Consider the following 21056-nt stretch of genomic DNA (forward strand, 5'->3'; position numbering starts at 1 on the left):
AGTTACACTCATCTCTGTTCCTCTGACATGGTCCTCATGGTTATATTCACGCCATAATGCTCCCAGACAACACCATACCATAGAAACAAGCTACTTTTTGACTTTCAGGATTAAAAACTGAAATGTTTAATTCAGGACAACTGGGCTATGCACATGCTATATATAAACACTGAGGTCACCCAATAGCAACAACATCACTCAGACACAAAGATATATACAGGTGCATATGTTGCTGTCCAGTGCAGCACTGCCAGCTCAAGTTCCTTACATATCTAATAGGAGAAATCCCATTTACACCAGGACAGCTAATTTCTCTCATGGGCAAGGATTTTCCCCACTAACAATTCCAGTACAAAGAGCTGGTCTGGAAGATGCATATTATATATGTATATAATCAATCACTGAGGCTCAAAAAAACAAACAACCCCCACCAGCCCCACACAAGCCCAGAGATGTCTGCTGTTGTCAGACCCTTCTTTTCTTGATTTTTTTTTTTAACTACAGTTTTACCAGGGTTCTAAATTTTGCCAAACCCTCACTTATTCTCTTGCATCATTAACTTAGTTATTGGTATCTTTATTAATGATGGCAAATATTTTTTTCACCACACAGCCGATGCTACACTATCCAGTCCAGTTTGTACAAAATGGATTTTATGGGACTTTCACCTAAACTGAAGATCAAACACACAAATTGAAATTTGATATTTTAAAACAGTTGCACAATTTTCATGTGTTACTCAAACACAAGGAGGATTTCAACAGACAAAAGATGAGATTAGTCACAACTACAAGACACGATACATAGGTCGAGGTTGTTCAAAGTTGTACTCGCACAGTTTTTTCCTTTGTGTCAAGACCAATGTCATATCAGCTTTGTAATTCTCTATGGTCTGTTTGCATGAGAGGTCAAAAGGAACAGCTAGGAACTCTGTTTTTCCATGGATTTCAGACTTCTGTAAAATCTATTGTAGTAATAACATTCTCTTTTCCAGTGCAGCAGAAGGAGCTGGGAAAAGGAGAAGCAATCAGCTTATTACAGCTATCTTAAGAAAAGGGAGATGGAGCCATCAAAACTTTTGGAAAAAGAGAAAAGCAGCCACTCTGCCTTTTTCTTTCTGTGAAAGTTTTGGTGTTTCTGCTCTGCTTTTCTCAAGGGGAGGAAAGAAAAAGCACAAATATATATTCAGATACCAAAAGGGAACTCTAATTCTGGGAAAGGTAAAGAAGAGACCTAAAGAAGAACCATCTTACATTTCTAAGATCTATCTCAGTATCACACTACCTGGTACTCTCCGCAGGTTTGTAAAATTACACTTGAGAACAGTCCCAGCAGCAGAGATTAGATTGACATCACTCAATATAATAATGACTGAAACTGAAGCTAGAAATCACACATGTTGATGATATGGAGCAGGTGCATCTGGGATGAGGGAGACAGCATACAATAGTCAACATTTTGAATAGAAATCGATCAAACGGGATTTTTATATTTTTCATCTGAATTTGGATCTATGTTTTGAATATGGAACTTGTACTGCAATGATGCAAAATCATGAATATACAGGAAATTGTTGTGACATGGGATCACAGAACAGAAATGCTCACAAACCATTCACTCTGTGCAGAGCTTACAAAACATAAATTATGTATCAAGCACCAAGCTACAGCAAGCACATTACAAATCTTTAACTAGATTCACAGAAAACATGTATCCACTAGAAGCTGATGCTGATGAAGTAGAGCACAATTTCTTTGCCTCAGAACAGGTACTGGTATCTCTAGCTTGTAATTTCTTTTGTATGAGGAAAAAAAAATACCACAAAGCACAGTTCTAGGCTTTTAACAGATAAATCCATGTAGATACTTCACTTGTCCTGATAACCACTTACTGCTTAACACAGCTAAACATGAGGTAACTGTAATGGGAAGATTTGGAAGACTGATAAAGGAGACCAACTGCAAGGTTCATAACAATACCTTACTAGATTGACATTCATTAACAATAAACATTGACAATGGTTGGTTCTTAATCACTAGCAATCATTATCACTACACATTCAAACAGTTAGGTCCTAATCATCTTATCCTACATTAGCATTGAGTACACAACACCACTGAGATGATGCCAGGCAGTTAAACACTGATGGCCTGATTGTTTGCTGAAGCAGAGGTGGACAGGCAAGGCGGCTATTTAGACTCAAAGCAGGAATCATAATCATGGTGGTAGACATCTTTCTTCTCAAATGTTCCTTCCTGTTGCTTGTGGTTTCTAATGCTTGTCGTCTCCTTTACCAAAAAAAGGGTGTGGGAAGCAATCCCATCTGCTCCTGGCATGACTTACCTCATTTTCTTTAGTACCAGAAACTGTTCCGGTTCCACCAGAAATCCTTACTGCTTATTCAGTACCCTTTGGTTTTATCTGCAGATTTTACTTCTTGAATTGTTGATTTACATGTTCTTCTGTCCCATTTGTGCAATTAAACATGGCTCTCCATTTGCAGCTATGTATTATTTCTATACTTATGCTTATCTGTGATGTAATACGCTTTCATGATGTTAGGAGGGCTAGGCTATCAGCACTGTTACGAAGTGCTTGTGTACTGTGGCTGGTTATGCTACTGATGTGTAGTTATATCTACATTTAAGGCAAAAAGAAATTAGTTATATCCGGTCTAATTCATGTATGTGTTACAGGTCTCTGAAGGATTGCTGCCTTCCACATCTGCAGAAGAGCTAAGATTATTAGATGAGATGAGTTAGGGCTGCTATATCCCTTCTCAGGAAATCCTCAAAATTGGTTGCCCCTTGGAAAAAATACATGCAAAGTCTTCTATCTTCTTTCAAACACCTAAGTCTGATCTCTGTTACTTTGAGTGTTACTACATCAGACTGTAAAATTAAGCCAAACTCCCTCCCCGCAGACACCCCTGAAGGTACTTCAAACCAAATTTTCTTTAGAATATAGTCCTCAAGATGTGCTGGGGTAGAAAGAGTCTCTGCCTCCTATGCCAATTCCTTGAAAGAATAGATCTGTTTTAAAAACAAACAACACTCCATTCTATTTTAAAATTTTATAGTACTCTAGAATAAAGTATTAATTTGCTTATGATCACCTTAAGTAGCTTAATTATCATTGGACACAAACTACACAAAATTAAGAACTGCTGTTAAACAAACAGGATATTCAAGGAGACAGAAATTTCTTCAAAGGCACAGAAGGCTACAGGCAATCAGCTCAAAATTAGAATGGATTTATGTCTTTAAAATCTCCTCAGTTAGATATAGGCAAGCAATGTAAAAAAAAAATAAAAATAAAAATTAAGTGTCGCCTTGCAACAAAAATCTTCAAAGAAAATAAATGGAAAGAAAAACTACAGAACAATTACCTACTCAAATCTGCTCTCAGACTATTAGTTCCTAAACAGCAGTAGACAGTCAGTGGCTTGCTGTGGTCAGAAGCCTGCAGAAACATTTTATAGGATTTTCCATTCAAAATTGGATTACTGAGTGTACAGTGGTTGACAAGAAATGTCAGGAGAATGTCACTGATCCAAAGAGTGCCACATCACACTGCCGTGACCTGAAGAAATCACTACTGAAGGAAGGGGGGGCAAAAAAAAAAAAAGTGTTTTGGGATTGTGTTAATATATTTACATGTTACCATACAGAGAAGCATGAAAAGCGTACAAGAACACTGAACTACGAGCAGATTATTTGTAAAGCAGACCATGCCCTGCAAGTTTAAAACAATTTTAGACAGAGTACTTAGGTGCTAAATCATGGACTTGATTATATTACAGAATGCAACTACCTGAAAGGAGTTGTCTAGAGAAAATAATTTGAAGTTTGTAGTTTTAAACTATTATGTAAGTGCATAATGTAAATATAGACACGTGTGCACCTGTAAAATGCAAGGGTAGCGGTTTCAAGAAAGATGCAAAAAGTGGAGACAAAGTGAAAGCAAAACTATTTACTCATTTCAAAGATTAAAAGCAGCAATAGATTTTGGGAGTCAGAAGTAGTTAAAATGTATTTAAAACAATTTGAAGAAATTGATGTCAGTTTTGGAATAAATGGTGCTGATTGTGTTTATTTTGAAAATGTACAGGCAACATCATTAAGAGTGTCAAGTAAAAAGAAAATCCTTAAAAGTACAAAAGCAATGAGGAGGAGACATTTTAATAAATTTTTATTAGCTTACACTTCAATGCCAGGTACTATGCTAATTAGAGAATATTTGATTAAAAAAAAAAAAATAAGCAAACAAATCCTTATAAATGTCTAGCCTAGAGAAACCTTACTGCCTTCCATGTTACAACCCCCCTGAATAGGAAAACAAGAACAGCAAGAGATTTTTTCTATAGCAACTTACTCTGACAATCAGTCACAGCTCACCCATACGTACAGTTTGCAAAATACTGAGTGATTAAGATGTGTTATTAGAACAGACTGCAAAATTAACATGTTAGTTATACTCTGCCCGGAGGTGGGTCCTATGCTCAGGTCTCAATGAAGTTCACAGGCACCTGCACAGATATACAAGCATGAACTAGTGGATGCAACTGAATATTGGGATCAAAGTAGAGAAAGTTAGACTTAATGAAAGAAACAAGTTGTTCTGGACCTAATGATTTGTAGAGGATTGTTGGGAGAGAAAAAAAGAGGAAGTAAAGCTAGCTTTACTATTCCATTACCTTTCTAGACACCTGAAATCTGGAGCTGCAGCTACTTCCTTTAATCCAGAATGTCAATGAGCTGCACTCCAAATTACATTAACCCATAACTTCTATGGTTTTATGAAGGTATTCTCTCCAGCTTGCAAAATACCCTCATGTCTGCAACCCCAAATGCTCCATCTGGACGCAAAAGAGTAAAGTGTGGAAATAGCACCATCGATACTGCATATTGTTCCTTGTTGACAGGAATATTCTTCACCCTAACCTAATATTGAAACAGAATATAACAATTAGGACAAATAATATTAGACATTTTTCTTAACTTCATATCAAAGATTTGAAGTGTACTTCAAATTTGTGTACTTCACAGCAACTATGTAAAAAAAAAAATCCAGTTAATGGAATGGGAAATAATCACCAAAATTGTATCTAAGTCAATAAAAAATAAAAAAAGTTGTAAATAACGGAAGCTATTACCCTTAAAAGTGCTCTCTTACTGGAGGAAAAGACAACCACCCTGTGGTCAAAACTGAAAGTATTTTTATTGAAAGTTTTAGCAACATATACTTTTTTCTCTACATTTATCTTTAAGATTGATATATGGAAGTAATGAAAAATATAACCTTTTTGAATATTCTTAGAATCACAGAATCACTTTGTTTGGAAAAGACCTCTAGGATTATCTAGTCTGACCTTTAACCTAGCACTGACAAGTCCACCATTAAGCTGTGTCACTAAGCTCTATGTCTACACACTTTGAGTACCTCCAGGGATGGTGACTCAGCTACTCTCCTTGGGCAGCCTATTCCAATGCCTCACAACCCTTTCAGTGAAGAAATTTCTCCTAATTTCCAACCTGAACCTCCCCTGGAGCAACTTGAGGCCATTCCCTCTCATCCTATCACTGGTTATGTGTGAGAAGAGGCCGACCCCCAGCTCCCCACAACTTCCTTTCAGGTAGTTGTAGAGAGCAATAAGGTCTGCCCTGAGCCTCCTCTTCCCCAGACTAAACAACCTCAGTTCCCTCAGCTGCTCCTCACAGGACTTGTGCTCCAGGCCCTTCACCAGCTCTGTAGCCCTTCTCTGGACATGCTCCAGGGCCTCGATGTCCTTCTTGTAGTGAGGGGCCCAAAGCTGAACACAATACCTGAGGAGCAGCCTCACCAGAGCAGAGTACAGGGGTACCATCACCTCCCTGGTCCTGCTGGCTACACTATTCCTGATACAAGCCAGGATGCCGTTGGCCTTCTTGGCCACCTGGGCACACTGCTGGCTCATGTTCAGCCAGCTATTGACCAATATCCCCGTGTCCCTTTCTACCAGGCAGCCTTCCAGCCCTGCTGAGAAATAATAGTATCTAGGTTTAGCTCGTTTAATCACAAGCTACTTGGTCTTGCAGAAGTCTAAATTTTTCCCTACATGACCCTAATCTACTTAGGATGCCTGTAATACTTCATCTTTCATTTTTTTCTTCTATTCCACTACGATTTTCAATTTTTACAAAGTCATCACATGGCTCATCCATCAAAGTCTCATTCTCACTAAGGGCCTCTAAGTACTCAAGTACTCCTGATACAATTCTTAAAAAAAAAAAATAAAAAAAAATGACAACATAAAAAATATTTTGTAAATATTTTTGAAATGCTATTTTGGATCGAGACAAACATTTTGGTATAGAAAAATCCTAGGGGACAAACAGTTTTATATGTTTGTGTAAATAAGAAAAGACTGTTTCAGCTCTCGGACTGGGGCTGGTATTGGGGAAAAAAAAATGCAGTTAACTCCCAATTACTTCCCAAGACTGAGGATTTTCTGGGTGGGTGGCCAAGCAGGATGCCACACGTAGGAGCTGTACCAGGCAGGAACCAGGCAGCTCCTGCTGGACAGAACAGGGTAACATCCTGGCAAAGCAGCTGATGCCCTTAACTCCCACATTCCCTGAAGAGAAGAGAAGCCAGGACAATTCACAAAGAGAAAGTAATATATCCAGAGTAGCGCACAAGGAGGGAGATGAAAATATGCTCTGGAAAGTCATGGGACAAAGGTACATGCTCAGAGGCTCGGGATACGAGGCAGAAAGAATGCGAGCTCTCAAAGGAAGGAACATGAGCTCCAGTGCTTCTGTGCTACCTGTCCTGACACAAAACAGAGACTTCTGATTTCTAAATGCATAAAGATCATTCATGCCTCTTCACATTGATAAAATCCTCAGTGCTTGATGTAAGCTGAGGCCTAAAGCAGTCATTCATCCCTGTCAGAGAAAAAACATGTTGTGGAGAGACAAGTATTATAGCCATAACTATCATCATTAGAGCTGGCTATGCAACCCTAATTACAAAGGCAAGAATTCACATAAAGCACAGAGACTGAAAAGTAAGAGAGACTATCAGCTACATGTAAATACTGCCCCTTTCCTTGCCTCCCACCCCACAAAATATCAAGTAATTTTACTGGGAATCTGGATTGTTTTATATTTAGCTGTATGACAGACCAGCTAGCGTCAAGTCACATTTTTCGGTTTAGCAGTTTCTAGACTTCTCTCTCTTTATTTTCCCCGCCACTACTAAGTGCAAAGTAATGCAGGAAGATAATAATCAGCAGCACAGCTCAGAATTGACACTTTTTGTCTCAGGCTCTTGCTAAAGGGACAGCGTCAAGTTAAAATCTAACCAGCACACAGAAGGCAGGTAACATTTCATCAACACAAACTGATTTACCTTCCTTCTCTTTGAAAATCCAGGTTTTTTTTTTTCTTCCTTTCTTTAAAATAAACAAACCTGTGTTTTCCTCCTATTACTGTAAACATAGGAAAGTCCATGGAACTCTTTACCCATCATTTTCAGACATTCCCTGAAACCTCGGGAAAGATTCAAGAAGTGTAACTTTGTTTCTGCCATAGCTTCCCCTGCAAAGAACTATACCTGCTCTACACTGATGCAATAAAGATGTGAAAATAATTCATTAAAACAGCAAAGCTAAAGAGCAAACGGTATGAGTATGGTAACAGACCAACGTTACAACAATTTTTAAAAATATTTCAAAATACACATAAAGCAGAAGTGAAGTAAGGTTTCATTCTCAAAAATAAAATTAAAAGAACGTTCTTCTTTTAATCTTTTTGTATCAGCATATCCTTAATCGATATTCCTAACTTTTGTAAAGGTAGTGTGTTTTTCTAATACTATATATTTGCTATTCATTGTTTTTGAAGTCTGATATAAATGAGGGTGTTTGTGTTAGCGTGCACATTACTCACTTCCATCTGACGTTTAGTTCTTGCATCCCTGTTAAGTGCCCAGCCAGATTTGTTAAACATGCTCAGTACCCAAATATTTCATTTGACCTCAGCAAATGAGGCTCAGCATGTTTTAGGATAAAACAAGCATCAGATAAAGGACAAAAATCAAACTGACTTCTGGAAAACATCAGACTTTGTCATGTATTTGTCAATTTATTAAATATTCATCTATTTGAATACTCAGCCTTCATTACCTAGATTTAAGCAACACTATGTTTTAAACACTATAAAGTCCATAATCCATAACACAGAAATCCATATTCCACGATTTCAAAAAAACATTTACTTCAAAAACAAAATAAGAACACACAACTAAGACTAACAATAACAAAACCCATCAAATTTCAATCCCATTCCAAAGTTACACAAAAAATATCATCACCATGTTGTATCTACCATCATACATAATATTGCACATCACCACACACAGTATTTCTACCCACATCCACCTGATACGCCTATAATTGTTGCTATCTTTTTTTCTTAGTGCACTAAAAATACCAATGGATCTCAAATGGGGCTATTTTCCTTCACATGTCCTTTGCTAACTTTCCATAGTTGCACACTATAAGAAAAAAGTAGGATGTACATACAGTAATCATTTCTGTCACAGCTTTTACTATGAGATTGCTCATTAAAAAAAAAAGAGACAGATTTGTCACGGTAAGTAAATTATGTTGATATTTGTCTATGATCCAAACTGTCTCTCAAGAGTTGAAGAACCTTCTTTCTCATTATCTGGTGTGATGCTACTTAAGCAATGTTTTCAGGATCCATTTCTATGCTATTGTTCACACCTACCAAATGGCAGATCTGCCTGTCACTTGTTAAAGTGCTGATGCTTTAAGCACTGATTTCAATAGTTTCTTAACAGAATTTTCATAAGTCTTACGTATCAGTTCAATGTTGCTTCAAGTGAAAACAACAGATTTTGCTTTTATTTTGATATTACCATTTGCATTTTTAGACAAAAAAAGTATTACATGCTAATAAAATGGGGTAATTCTTACACAATGCTAGAAGAAAGTTTTATTAAGAAAAAAAAGTTTTGTTTTGTGTGTTTTTTTTTAAACAGCTGAAGTATGTGCTGTTTAGCCTATAGTATTTTTGTAGTGTAGGACATCAAAGCTGCTTTCAGTATCTCATGTACAATTTGAGGCTGTGGGGAGGGAAAACGAATGAAGGCTCCAATAACAAAATTGGAGGTTAAAACGCAGAAGATAAAATAAGAACAGCAGTAGGGAACATGCAGCAGTATTATTGTGGAACAGGAAACAAAGCACAACCAAAAACACAGGAATAAAAGATAAGTTCCGAAAGAATTAAAGACAAAACACAGAACATTTATTCGTGTTGCTAGAGAACAGCAATCTGCTTTCAGAAAAGCATCAGAAAACTCAAAGCAAAGCTCCTCCAACACTTCTTTCCCCCCAGGTGATCAGTTCCTCTGTCTAGCCCATAGGACTCTACTCTTCTTCCTCCTGTGCATTGTACAGATGAGAAAACATGTGAGATAGGATTAGGAATGGATTTTTTCTTTTTTTCCCCCCTTTCTCCTGATGAATCTATCTTCATATTTTGCAAGGTACATATACTTTTGTTTTATATATATGTATATATATATTTTAAGATGTCTATCTTGAAGCCCATCAAGAGTGAAACCTTAAGAACTTTAAGGACTATTCCAAAGAGTTAAAAATGAGACATTTGAAAGGCAGAAAACTGAGGGTTACGAAGCTGAACAAGCAGAATGGCAGAGAATGAGAGAGGAGTTTTGAGATGCATGCCATGCCTAGAGTAGGGTAAGACTTCCTGGAAGTCTTGCTGAAAACATCTTTATAAGTATTAATAGAAAAAAAAGCCTCACAAAATGTAAACACAATGTTTAACAGAATATATAACTACCCATTAATGTAACTTTCTCTTCATATTAATGCCAGTTAGCTACACATCCTCAGATAGTTTCACGTGTGATAGTTTCATGGAGAGGTTTTCCATTATTTACTTACATCCTATTTGTATACATGTAATAAGACACAGTACTACTTTTTTTAACATACAGGCATATCCTAGAACTGATAGCTTCTGCGCATCAAGGCAGGTTAGTTAAGAGAACACAATTCACAGTCCCTGAAAAGACAGAAAATATTTTCAAGAGGATAAACAGTATTTTAAATACCTTATAAGGAATTTTACAGCTATGTTTAATCATTCTTTTGTTACAAAAAATTATTTCAAACCAGGTTACCCTAAATTGCATATGCTTCTCTAAGAAACATTTATTCTCTGTACAAACTCTTTTTCTCTTCCTCAAATGACAATTTGAAGAAATACATCTAGCTTTCACTTGATGAAAGGAAAAGCCCATCTACTTTATTAAGCATAAACAGAAAATAATAACCACAACACCACCCAAGAAAATTTTACAGGATGAGTGTAGAAGGACTGTTTTATCTTGCCAATGAGCACTAGAACAGGAATAAATCCCGTAATGTGGGCATAATCAACCATACCCATGATTGGGGTGAACTTTTTAAAGCTACTTTTAAGTATTTTTTGTCATTCAGTATTTCTAAGGAAACTGTACGAACACCATTAGCAACTGACATATCCGTCTGATATCCTGGTTTAAAAACCCAGTAACTTCAACTCTGACCCTCTTAAAGCAGGCGTTCCAATTCATAACATGGGGGAGAAAGAGAGAAGCATGCACAGAGGTCTCCCGTTCACTTGCCAACCAGCCCGTGCCTAACCTTCATGACAAAGGGTCTTTTCCCACTCTGTCTCTTTGCAGTTCTCTCTGCCTTCTTCCAGACAAGGTGAGACTTTGCTGCAAAGGCACAGCCGACACAGGCAAACCAGCCAGGAAAGCCAGCATTGTTTCCACTAGCACCACATTGAGCATTAGCAGGAAATCCAAAAAGACACTCCTGTCCCTGGCAAATAAATAGCTTAGTCTTCTTCCCCCAAAAGAAATGGTTTATAGGAGAGCTATACCCTTGCTGTAGACTTGTATTTTAATTTGAGCAAACAGGATTTTGCTCAGGGAGCTAATGTGAAATGCAATTTTAATTAAAAATAAAGCTTTTTGTAGAACTTACACTAACAAATGCAAAGCTTTAATTTCTGTAATGGAAGCTGTAATTTAAATAAATTTCACAGAATACAGATATGTGAGTTTTTTCAGAGCACAGTCTAAGACATTTTTACTACAAGAACAGGTAAAGAAAAAGATAGCCCCCACTGTTTCCATTTGTTTAATTCCTGTCATTACACAAAAGCCAAAATAATAATTTCAATAAACCCAATGTTTTGTAAGATATGCAAAAGGGAAATTAATAAAAACATTTAGAGAAAGGAGAAGGATGGGGAAGCTCCTTGTTCTTTATGAGCATCACTGTGTTTCCTGCCATAAACAGATTACGGTCTCCCCACAGCGCAGGAAATCTCAGAGGACAACTCCACGTTACTAGGAAGGGAAAAGACGAAAGCAGCCTCAATTCCTCCAATTTCCCAGCATCAAATGCAAACGTACTGCCAACAGCATGGTTTGCCCACTGCTTGGCTCTCTGAAAGTTGGCCCACACGTCATTTATGTGGCTACTGATGCAAGTCACAACAAGCGAAAACCTCCCATGTAATGAGGATTATCCCACTGCCTTCTGTTTTCTCTTTCTGTCTCTGGATATGCTCCAACAGTGTTATCAGCATATCTTATTCCTACCTCTAATGCAGAAGAAAAAAGAGAATAAGAGCAGTAAATAAAAAATATGATTGCCATCACCTATTTCAGCATGTCTTTGCAGTCAATAATTAAATTTCTTAAATAAGAAATGCTGCCAGAAGCTAGGAGCCAAAAGTTTGGTGGGAGCTCTAAACAGGCAGCGTTTTCAGAACTGCCCTTTTCCTCTCCACCTTCTCATGACACATCAAGGGATCTATGAGATCCCTTTAATCAGGAACTAGATCTTCTTCTATGATCTAAACTGCACATAAAAGCTACTCCATTGAATATGTGCTCAAAGGCTATAATTCTTATACTGCATGTTAAAGGATGCAGAAGACCTGTAATATTTACAACCTACTGAAATAAAATGTTAACGTTTGGACAGATTAATATTTCCATCTATGTTCTCAGGAAACTCTTCAGCTCTGTGTAAGTACCCATCCTAGTAAGAGTGCCTAATGAATCACTAATGAAGAAACATCACCAAAAAGAACACTTGCGAAGTGCTAGCTCTTCAGGCCATGCATGCTCAGCTCCAGGAACTAGTATGCAATAACTAATTCATTCTCAATATGCTGTATGGGGCAATCTGCAGTGGTAAATCACATCAGATATCACGTATTGATATGCTGAAATGCAAAGGAAAAACAAAGTCAGCCTATGACTACCATGCCAGGAAGCAGAAATCTTTTTATCTGCAAGCTAATTTGATAAAGCAGAAAAGCAATCCCCAGCAAGAAATAGTATGAGACCACTTAAACACATTATATATTTGGTATATTCCTCATATTTTATGATCCCCAAAATAAACATGTAAAAATTACTGCCTTCTACTAAACCTTAACAAAATAAAGAAAAACAAACAAACACACGCTTTGTTGCAAGGAACTCAGATTATGCTGTATGAATGCTCTTTTAAGCCGACTAGAACTACCACAACTCTATTTCACAGTGTACACAATCTGAACTTCAAAGAACTACACAAATATGATAATAAGTAAGTAATATAAGTATATTACCCATAAGTAAAGTAAGTAATATAAGTATATAAGTAGGTATATACTTTTCTATTGGAGCTCATGTTGGCATTTAACTTCTTTAAGAGTAACCACTTACAGATTTTATTATCTACCAGAACAATTCAGCTTACTTCAACTGCGTTATAGTTCAAAAAATAGTGCTTGAAGATGCTAAGGCAAGATACTAGTTTTCAGTTGACAGGTAGTACTAAAGGGGTTATTTTCAGTGGAGGCTTTTAACCTTGAATGCCACATTAGAAAGACACTTTAGGTAGAACTATAAGAAGCTACAGTGTTTGACATCATATAATGAAACAGTGCAGAGTATAAAGTGACCCTTAGATGAGCATACCAGAACTAAACATCAAATACATGAGTTAACTTTTGTGTGTCCTGGCAAAAGTGACATAGCCCCTTTTATCAGATGGCTTTACAGTGGTCAAGAACTGACTTGTGAGGCTGCTGCAAATGGTGACTACACTTTCCTGTTATTTGGCTATGCTATAGGCTTGGAAAGCACTACTAATTTTTGCTTATACTTCAACAATGAAAGATCCACAAGCAGACTTAGTATGTAACAAAATTCCCCACATCTTCCACATGTGTCACCTAGGAAAAGTTTCCTTTAAGAAATGAATGAGTCATGCTTTTATTTTTCACTTCCTATGGAGGCCTTTCTTAGATGACCCCAACAAGACTTTGCAGCTCAGCTTTCTACCTGTCTTAAACCTTCTGTCAACCTGTTGCTAACAGGCATGTTAACCAATAATACAGACAGCCTAAAAGTTTTTTTTAAAAAAAAAAAAAAAAGTTTAAATGGGGGGAACAGCATTATATGAAAAACTGTACAAGAATAACACTTACTCTTAGGTTTCATATAAATGTTAATCTACATATAAACGATTTTTTCATGCATGAAAATAACCTTATGCTTCCAAAAATCTTTACTCACAGCTCAAATTGAATATATAAAGAAAAAAACATTTGTGACAAAAACCGTAAAGAAAATACTACAGTTTATTCTATCTACGAAGATGCAAAAACATGAAAAAAGCAAGTATAACTGGGGTACAGGATGAATGTAGGGCATACAAGTTACTTCCCCCTTTTTTAAGGGGTAGTGTAGAAGGTAAGGATGTAAACGTATCAGCTGTTACCACAGAGTAAAAGGTACACCATAAATCATAAGCTGGTTACTATTATTGTAACACTGTAAAGATAGCCAGGCTTCCAAACTTGTTTTTTAAATCTCAGACACTAACACAAGCTGGCTGCTAAATTCCTAAATTCCATACAAGCTAATTCATATATATATAATTATTCATACGCTTTATCCATTGGCTTACTCTAAATTAATACTAATAACAACAATCATGTAAGACCCTAAACAAACTGTCAATTATTCATTGAAGGAAAAAAAACAAAACAAAACTTACATCTGTTCCACTGCATGCAGGAGGATTCATTTCAGGTTAAATACCTGTTACTCAAAGACGATGATTGTATCTAAGGAGAAGAAGAAAGTAATTCCTTTTAATAGAATTTTTTAGTCATGTTAACTGTTGCAGTGGCAAGTCATGGGATGTTTCAAGTTTAGGTCACAGCTCCAGGAGCTGCACTTATACAAATAGCTCTCCCCTTTCTTCAAGATCCCTAGTCTTCATAATTGTCAAGAAAAGTTAGACATCTTCAACTCTAGAGCACAAAAGCAAAAAATAATGACATTAAAAGTCATTTATTGTACATGTCTTGGTGTTGATCCATGATTTTTTTTTCCTGCCTAGGGGTGACTGTATGGCATTTCATTCTCGGGAATGAAAGAAACTAAGGCAACATACTACACACTGAAGTGGTCTGAGCTACAATACAACATTTCAAGGGAGCTTATGGGCACCTGGTAATGCACTACAGGATTCATCCGGCAGCTCGTTATGCCTTCCTTTAATGAGCGAAACATGCTTACACACTGCACACAGCATGTCTATTAACCAACATGCAATAACACAGGGTGAGCACAAGACTCATTCCCCATGTATAAGAAAGGAATGACTGAAAGTGGAGCACATTAAGTCAGATATTTTGGCTTACAACCAAAACCCACCAAAACAATCCAACACAGGACATATTTTTGGAGTTTTGCTTCTTTAGCCCCACTGACTATACAGACCTGAGCATCCTTGTGCCAGAGTATCCCCCTGTCTGTTTCACTGCCCCAGTGCATTAAAAAACACCAGGACATCTTTTTGCTATCTTTAAAAACCCAGTATGGCAACTTCTACTCAAAATCTGAACACACACACACACACACAAAAAAAAGAAGCTGGATTCTACAGTTTAACGGTCATGAAGATGTTTTGTCCTCTTCTTCTAAACATCATATGGACCAAGCATCAACAGGGGTTAAGCCAGCAAAGCACTTTCAACCCCAACAGTCAGTGCTTACTGCACATGTTCAGATTGTTAGACAGAAACACATGCCTACAGATTTATATTTCTTGGTAAGCAGAACACCTCTCAGAGGAAGGAAAGTCCTGATTGCTTGCTTACTGTGCAGTAGTGGATGAATTACACGTAACCTCTCTTACTGACATTTTCCATTTAAAAATACGTCCATACTCCCTATTAAGCAAGTGAAAACATCTCCAGAGCCCTGTGTCTGGCTAATTTGACTGTTAAGATGAGACACTTTGGCTGTCCCTTCTATAGCAAACTTTTAAATAATGTACACGAGGTGGAAAGTGACAGCCAAGGTGATCAGGACCCACCCCATTCCCAAGGCTCATCAGACAGGGTTAGGGAACTCTCCGGAGACCTGGATTCAGCTCCTCAGGGCAAAGAAGGGAAGCTAACCTGGCTCTCCCGCATTCCTCACAAGTGCCACTGCCATCATACTACAGGCAAGAAAGGGTACAAATAACGTGCCTTTATCCTTCCTCACGTCTTTTTTTTTTTTTAAAAATAAAAATAAAATAAAAAAAAAAAAAACCACCACTTTCCCCTCTCATTTGTTAAAGATGCCTGTAAAACAGTTTCAAGCTGGGTCAAACATTTCATTAACTTCAAATTAATATTTGGGTTCTCCTCATTGTTTCTTCTAGCAAAAAGAATAACAAAGAAAAAGTCATTTTAGCTGGCTCTGGTCTTCTTTTCTGTGCACAGAACACGAATTTGGAAAACCACATACAGAACCACAGCAACAGGTAAATGGCATAATTATTGAAATGCTAATGAAATGAAAGCAGTTGGAGCAAAACCGGTACAAATTCTTTGATCACTGTCATACAAGACAATTACTAGCATATTATTAACTTCAAATACCTTTTCCATACATTTTGTATAGAATTGCAAAGAAGTATTGCTAGAATATATCACATGGGCCAAAACATGCCTATTTTCAGCCATAAATTTCAGGCTATTGACTACTGAAATCCAGAACTGGCTTTTGTATTAGATGTACAGAAAATCAGAGCACTTGGAGCTACAATGACTGCACCGCACCGAGGGAAAAATATACATGTACAGCAGGTATGTTATATAGACAGAGTGACTGCGAACTACCAGGCATGACTTGAAAAAATGAAATATTCAACAAGCTTTCAGAAAGCTATAAAAATGAAATAGCAGACCTCTAAACCTTCAACGGATGATTGCTGCTTTGTCATTACAAAGCAAAGTGGGAGGGGAAAGAGGAGAGAGACAGTAGGTAAGTGTGCAGTAGTGGCTGAAGAGCACACAGCTTGCAAGTTTAAATAAAGATAATGGTAATACTTACTAATGTCAACATCCACTGAAAATTAGTATAACACAGGTTACAGGAAAGACTGATGTTGCACTCTCCAACATGTTGTTCAACATCAAAAATTCGGTAATTTGTTCTGATTACACTTGAACAGAAATTAGGACCTTAAAAACCAAGGTCCTTTGCTGCTTTTATTTTAACTGGCCATCACATTATGCTCTGCCTCATTACAAAAGAAAGAAACACAACTCTGTTACCATGTTTAAACTATTTATCGCTATATAATTTAGGATAGCCATTCCTACACTTTGGAAAAAAAAAGGTTAAAGTTTTAATTGTTCTTAGTCCTTCTTCAGTGTGCTTAAAGATCCATATTTCACTTAAAAGGTACCTTTAGGCTACAGAAACTACACCATTTTTTCAGCAATTGGATGAAATTAAACAATCTCACAGTTGAGAATTGCTGACAGAAATTGATGATGCCAGTAGCAAATGCAAAATAAGCAGCTGAAGCTGTACAGAAAACAATGTCCTTTTGCCACATGCAACAGGACACCTTTCTGTTAAGCCCATTTGGAAAGTGTGCACCAGAACAGCAAACATTATGCAAATTACATTTGTTACAGGTGATACTAGTAAAAATACCTAAACTCTCCTTATTTAAGAGAAAGTCAAACAATGATGGATTAAACACTATGGCCTACAGTGTGCAAAATCCGCAACTAAACTATCTATAATAGCGCTTCCTACCTAAAAGTAAGCTAATATACATGTATAATCATATTTATTTGCATAAAGCAAATTTTAATTGTACATTACAATGGCAAGCTCATAACACGATACACTCCTTTTGGAGATGAGAACTCCTGTAAATGAAAAGCAAGCCTCAAAAGATAGGATTTACAAAATGCTCCCTTATAGAGACTCTACGGTAAATAGTGGTAAAATGCTGCTAAGTGTTCAGAGATATGACCCAAAACCTTTGCATTCCTTAATTTAAAATTTCTCAGAGACACAGAGAAATCTCAACAAAGTCACTATGGTTGGGGTTGTAGAAAATTAGAATCAACTTCCAAGAAAAAGGGAAGGGGTAAAAAGATACAGCAGGCTCAAAGACCACATAAAATAGCAACTATTTTTTACAGCCCAAGAGTTTGCCAGAACTTCCTTCAGAATTACCTAGTTCTTAAGAATTGATGGATAGAATGATATAATTTATTCTACATTACGTATAAGATGTTAAGACATAGATCATTTTAAATAAACATCTGTGGAATTCAGCTGCCCTCTTACACTGCCAAATGATAAGTTTTAGTGATGTACTGTGTGCACTAAAGTAGCTCCCCCCTTCCCTAACCAGCCGTGACCCCATGATACCGGCTGTTCTGCAAACACAGTTCTCACACAGGATATTTGCAGTCTAGGTTTAAGGTGTGCCAGAACAGCCAAACAGAAACAGAGGCTGTAGCACGCCAGGTACCAGTAGTTAAGCTCACCACCTTCCAGCCTTCCACCACTGCAGGCTTGGACTTTGACCTTACCATTGGGGATGCTGCATCCGCAAGAATTTTGCTTGATACAGAGTACCAGTAAATGATGACAGGTGTTAGAAAGTACAAATGTTTAGGAAACACTTTCCTCTGAGATGCTCTGTTACTTCATTTCACATATTCTCAATCAATTCTTAATCCAGAGAACTTCTACAGCATAAATTCCTTGACATCTGTTAAAGTAGGAAGACACCAGCAACACTGTAAATCCCAAAGGACTGAGATATCCAAATATACAGGAACTTGCAGATCCTTGACTGTTGGTCTGTAGCAGGCAGCACTCACATTTCTAAGAGTCCACAAAAGGAGTTCTTCTGCTTTTAACAGACAATAAAGTGACAGATTTTTTTCCTCCCCCAAACCAAACTCCATAGCAAATAATAACTAGAAAGCCCCTGCCCAGTATTTGCATAGGACTTTTAAAAGCAGCTTGGTATCTTGGGGATGCTTGATAAAGTCTTCCAGGCTTCACTACCCCCAGCACATACTCCACAAATGTCCCCCCAAAGGGTGCCTGTCTGTGTTTGAAGGGAAATGTTGCATTCCTGAAGGTAACCTTCAGAAGGAAACAACTCTTTAAAAGCAAAACATGCACATACACCATGGGCCACGCGGAAGACAGCGCACAAGGAAAGCCTGAGAAGCATGTTTATGTTACAGGGGCTTGAAAGACTTTCTCTGCTTGGCTTACAGTTGCAGCATGACAGCTCATGCTGAATTCCTGAAACCTCTCAAAGATACACCCCAGAAACAGCACATGGCTGCTTCTCACACAGAAGCGCCAGGGAGAAGGATGGGGGAGAGCAGACTTTCTTCTACGCTGCAAAGCCAAACACTTAAACTTCACGATAATGTACGGAATCGTCATTAAAGCAAGGCAGGACTTTGACTGTTTTAACTTCCCTGGGATTAATACGTGTTTTTACACTTTGAGCAGACTGCGTGTGCAGCAGGCAGCTCTAATGCGTGCAGCACCCTCCAGCACCCGGTGAGCACCGTAACACTGCCTGCTGTCAGCAGCTGTCTCGGGGCAGCCCTAGGAGTTACAGGAGACATTTTTAAGCAAAACCACGGCCCCCGAAGTAAAAGGAAGCGGGGAGCGGAGCAGTTCAGCCCTGCAGCCCCTCCACACACACCTTCCCGGAGCCCACACCGGGCTCTGCCGGGGAAGGACGGTGCTGCAAACTTCACAGGACACGCAGGAAGAGATGCGCTGTTTACACTGCCACCGAAACCAGCGGCGGACGCCTCCCCGGTCCCGGGGTGGGGTGTGGGGGGGGGACATCTCCTGGGGCTGCCCGGCCCTTTCGGCCCCGCAGCCCCGCGGGCGAAGCTCTGGCGGAGGAGCCCTCCTGCAGCCCGCACGCCCCAGGCCCTCCGAGATGGGGACGGTGGCCACATGGCGGGGCCCCGGCCCGGTGCGAGCGGGCACCGAGCCCCACCGGCCCGGCCCGGCCCGCACACAAAGCCGGCCGCCCCCGGCCCCCCCCCCCCCCCCCAGCCGCCGAGCCCCCGGGGAGCGGCGCCCCCCGGCGCAGCCCCCGCCCGGCGGAGCCCCCTCCCAGGGCCTCGCAGACAATGGAGCCCGCACCGCGGGCCTAGTCCCCGGCTTCCTGCGCCGCCCCGCCGCCGCCACACGCCCCCTGCCCGGCCTGGCGGCGCTGTCCCGGCCGGAACGGGACGGGGGAGGGGGGGGCACCGGCACCACCACCGCCGCCGGGCCCGGGGCGAGGGGCTGCGGCGCGCAGGCACCGGCACCGGGCGGCGGCGGGGAGCGGAGCGGGGCGGGGAGAACCGGCCCGCCCCGGCCGGCCCAGCCCGGCCCCCTCCCGGTGCCGGAACGGGGCCACTCACCTCCCCGGGCGGCCGCCGCAGGGGAAGCCGGAGGTCGCCGCTGCCGCCGCCGCCCGGCCGGGCCCGAAGGGGTTAAAAGGAAGGGCCGGGCGGGCCCGTCCCATTCATTAGCCGGGCGCTTTGTCTCCAGCCGCCGCCGACCGCCGCCGCCGCCGCGGCGCTCAGCAGCCTGCCCCGGCTCGGCCGCCACAGGGCGCGCTGCGCAGGCGCCGGGCTCCGAGGGGCGGCACCGCACCAGCAGCAGCCGCCGGCGCTCGGCGGGCGGGCAGCAGCGGCGGCGGCACGCACGACGCACAACATGTCACCGCGCCGCAAAATGGCCGCCCCCGCGCCGGTGGCGGCGGCGGAGCGGCTGTGGAGGCGGTGGGGACGGGGCCGCTGCTGCGTCTCCTGCCTGCGCCTGGATCTGAGCTCCTGTGTGGGCGCCGCAAGGTGAGGCGTTCAGGATCGGTGGTGTCCGTGGTGCCGGTTCCTGCTGGCTTGGGATCCCAGCGCTCTCCGGTTCTGGTGTCCGGCTGTTGCTGGCTCGCTGCCTTCCGTGCTTGGGAAGGATCGGTCAGGGTCCCCAGGTGGACCGACTGACCCACGCTTTTCGTTCGGGGAAGGGGATGAAGTGGGGTAGGTGATGGTTTCTAATGTATGGAGAGCCGAGTGGAAACATGGTCTGGTGAGGCTTTGACGTTTGTTGTCAGATTCCTGGTGGCGGTCATAGGCACCCGTTACTTTGACTTCAGTGTCATCAGTGACGGTAACTCGCACCTTGCCTTCGGAAGGAGAAAAGCAGTCGCAATCCTGATGGTAAAATCCATTTTTTGTTGTTCTGTTTTTTAAAGCAGTGCTATGTTTTAAATTGAGTCAGTGTTTAGAGAGAGAAGTTCATTTTCTTCAACCATCATATTTAAGCAAGTACCTGCTTCTTGATGTGAGTCGTCTTCATCAGTTAACTGATTTTATTTATTTATTTATTTTAATGAACAAATTGAGGCCATAATGTCTTGGTGGATGTATGTGTGCATATGGGGGGGGGGAGAAGGGGAACAGCTGACCCTTCTCCAATATGAAATAGTGGAGCTCTTAATCATTTTTCTACACTGTTTTTTATGGCTGTACTTCTGTACTGTTTGCTCAGCCTTCCAAGTGGATGTCGCCGGTCAGCATAAAGTAAATGGTCTGTTATAGTTAGTGCTTCCT

The 21056-nt window shown here is 40.3% G+C and overlaps 1 protein-coding gene across 2 annotated transcripts in view; it reads right to left on the reverse strand.

The window, feature by feature from the left end:
• Positions 1 to 20046, reverse strand: part of ZBED4 (zinc finger BED-type containing 4) — a 25926-nt gene extending 5880 nt beyond the window's left edge. The window contains exons 1-2 of one of the 2 annotated variants that reach the window (XM_084524293.1): positions 19866 to 20046; positions 14159 to 14228 (exon numbers count right to left, since the gene is read on the reverse strand). The gene's annotated coding sequence lies outside the window, so the exon portion shown is untranslated. The remainder of the gene's footprint in view (positions 1 to 14158; positions 14229 to 19865) is intronic. The other variant, XM_084524292.1, reaches the window with a different exon arrangement.
• Between the last annotated feature and the right edge of the window lie 1010 nt (positions 20047 to 21056).

Source organism: Aythya ferina (genome assembly GCF_964211825.1).
Source record: "Aythya ferina genome assembly, chromosome: 1".
Classification (NCBI taxonomy): Eukaryota; Metazoa; Chordata; class Aves; order Anseriformes; family Anatidae; genus Aythya; species Aythya ferina.